This window comes from Anneissia japonica, unplaced genomic scaffold, assembly GCF_011630105.1.
Source record: "Anneissia japonica isolate Jap-2015-1 unplaced genomic scaffold, ASM1163010v1 scaffold1946_len758022_cov188, whole genome shotgun sequence".
Lineage (NCBI taxonomy): Eukaryota > Metazoa > Echinodermata > Crinoidea > Comatulida > Comatulidae > Anneissia > Anneissia japonica.
The window spans coordinates 744807-747430 of NW_022694730.1; the positions used below are offsets into that span (position 1 = coordinate 744807).

At 35.2% G+C, this 2624-nt stretch overlaps 1 protein-coding gene across 3 annotated transcripts in view; it reads right to left on the reverse strand.

The window, feature by feature from the left end:
• LOC117101221 overlaps positions 1-2367 on the reverse strand; it is a 15086-nt gene extending 12719 nt beyond the window's left edge. The window contains exon 1 of one of the 3 annotated variants that reach the window (XM_033241135.1): positions 2232-2367. The gene's annotated coding sequence lies outside the window, so the exon portion shown is untranslated. Of the gene's footprint in view, positions 1-1922; positions 2173-2231 lie in introns of those variants that run through there. The other 2 variants (XM_033241136.1, XM_033241134.1) reach the window with 2 other exon arrangements.
• Positions 2368-2624: the final 257 nt, after the last annotated feature.

Here is a 2624-nt window from a genome sequence, read left to right on the forward strand (position 1 = left end):
TGGAAAAGCCTGGGAAGATTTTTAAACTTAGTAGACTAAAAATCGAGGTTGTTTGAGGCTTTACTTTACAGAATATAGCACTATGGCCTTGGCCACTTGCCACCTGTTAATTTTCCCCACAGATTTTTTTCTACCTAGAGATTTATTCCCCAGGCTATTTCCCCCCATTTTTTCGATGCATTGTTCTTTCTAGTTTTCCTATTGAATGTTATCCATCTGGTTATTTTCATTATACTTTATAAGAGAGAGAACATATTTTTTTTTAAATTTTTATTTTGTGTTTTCGCTATATCAATTAATTATTGTCTAGTCGTTGTAAGGTTACACTAAAAAGGTGTGCCGATGATACAAAAGCATTATTCGCAATACAGTACTGGTGAAGCCTATATACACATTGGAGAAATGTTTTGAAAGTTTAAATCCGGGTTTACATAAGAAATAGAGGAAAGAAAACAGGATATCTTTATAACATGTTTCCTCTTTTGGAATTTCAATATCACACCTATTTTCTAGTCGTTCTATATACCCATATTTCTCTGCATCAACAAAAAACACTCCAGCAAGTAGCAGAAGTATTATTTCTGTACTTCTACAGTACTTTTGAGGTCAATACTCATTAGTGATTCTCTTCTACGATACACCTACTTTTATTTCAAATTATGTGTTACGGTTGATGGTAGCAAATATGCCTATATCATTAAATATATTTCATTTAATTAATGTTATTTAATTTGTTTATCTATCAGAACATTAGGACAATTTATGTTTTATAAAGTATGTGTATTATATATATTTTTAATGTTTATGTTACTAACGTTTATTATACACCATATGCAATTTCTTATTGTTTAACCAACTAGGATGTGAACAGAATATTGATAATTATGTATGTATTCTTTAAGTTACAGAATTTGTTACCATATATTGTAATAAAAAGTAGAATTTGAAATTACCAAAAACATTATAAAGACTTGCTTAATTACTGGTACTCAGATATTATCTTTTGCTCGTGAGCCCAACTCAAAATAAATGTTGGCCCTTTAAACAAATTAATTAAGAATCAGGGGTATAGGAGTATAACATTAGGGGTAGAAAGAGTGTCAAATGTTAGGAAAGGTTCACCACCGCAGCCTATTCATTTTTTGTTTGTTTGAGTAATGAATGTTTGTGTACATATTTTGGATGCTCAAATTAAACATACATTGAAACTGGAATTGTATGTGGCTTTATTAAAAATATTTTTGTTTATGTACCAGATACTTTCAATAAACACTCCCGAAAAACAGCTTAAAAATGCTCAGATTGTCAGAAACGCCCAGGGGTATCTCCCCAGAACCCCCACCGGGGCCCCGACTCAGGACCCCGGCAGGGGCTCTGCTGGCCGCTGGCCTGCGTTTCAAAAATCAAGTATTTCAATTATTTCAGGTTGGTAACTATGTCATATAGCTGTATTCATATGAGGCTAAATTAAAGAAAACAAACCGTCTCCATGTAGACCTCCTTTGTAAAAATATGATAAAGTTATATTGAAATTATACCTGGTGCAACTCCTTGATAATTTCTTTTAGCTGTTCTTTCATTAAAACTTCCATGGAGATTACACTTAGCCACTATACCATGGAGGAATTAGTTTAGATGATTATACAAAAGGTGACTAATGAACTGTATAAAACCACTCTAATCGGCAGTTTTCTTTTACAACAATTAACCGGATGTGAATAAGAACGAAGTGATTATTAAAGTAAAGTTTCTCCTGATCATTGCAGTAGCAAGAGCCAAAAGATGGAGTCTGTACCATGGTAATAGTAGCGAGTCACTGATATTATATACTGGCTAGATAGCTAGCTGGCTGTGCTCTCTAACCTCGCATGTCCCCTCCTTACCCTTCGAATTACTAAACGTAGGCTATTGTAGGTACTTACGTTGGTTTACTTGATTGCTTAAATGCCTATGAAAATGAAGTTAATTTTGTAACTCACTTTACAGCCTGGTACAGTAGGCCTAACACTCTGGTGGTTGGTACAGAAACTCGATATGCACAATGATACAATAAATCGTAATCAATTGATGAACAATTGGATTATCTTTGGATGTCCGTAAAATACTATAACAGGTTCATCTCATTGCGCACTGCGCAATACTACGATACACTTGTTTTTTCGGTGCATTACGTAATGGGGACTTTCCCTTGGAAATACCCGCATGTAAACAGATATTATTCGGGTACTTACAATTGCTATTAATATCGATTAGCATGTTGCACACAAGTTAAATATAACAGTTCATTGACTGGCAAATTTTAAGTTGACGTGGCTACAGTATTTTCATTCCTCGATCCGACTGTTTGCACTCTCCAAATATCAAGAATGGCTACTCGTGAACTCGGTCACCGGACGTTATTGGATGGTGTAAAAGAGCTTCGCGATCTCGTAAAAACTGAGCAGTTACTACTGGTTATAGGAGAGGGTGAATCTGCCTTGCCCAAGCCAGCTGAAGTTAACAATTGGTGGAAACATGTGCACGCTGATAATCCTAAGGTATTTCTCACACTCTTCCGGGTTACGGCCTGACGTTCATTTATGTCGGGGAATTGATTCAGACTGGGTAGAAACGACCTGTACTTT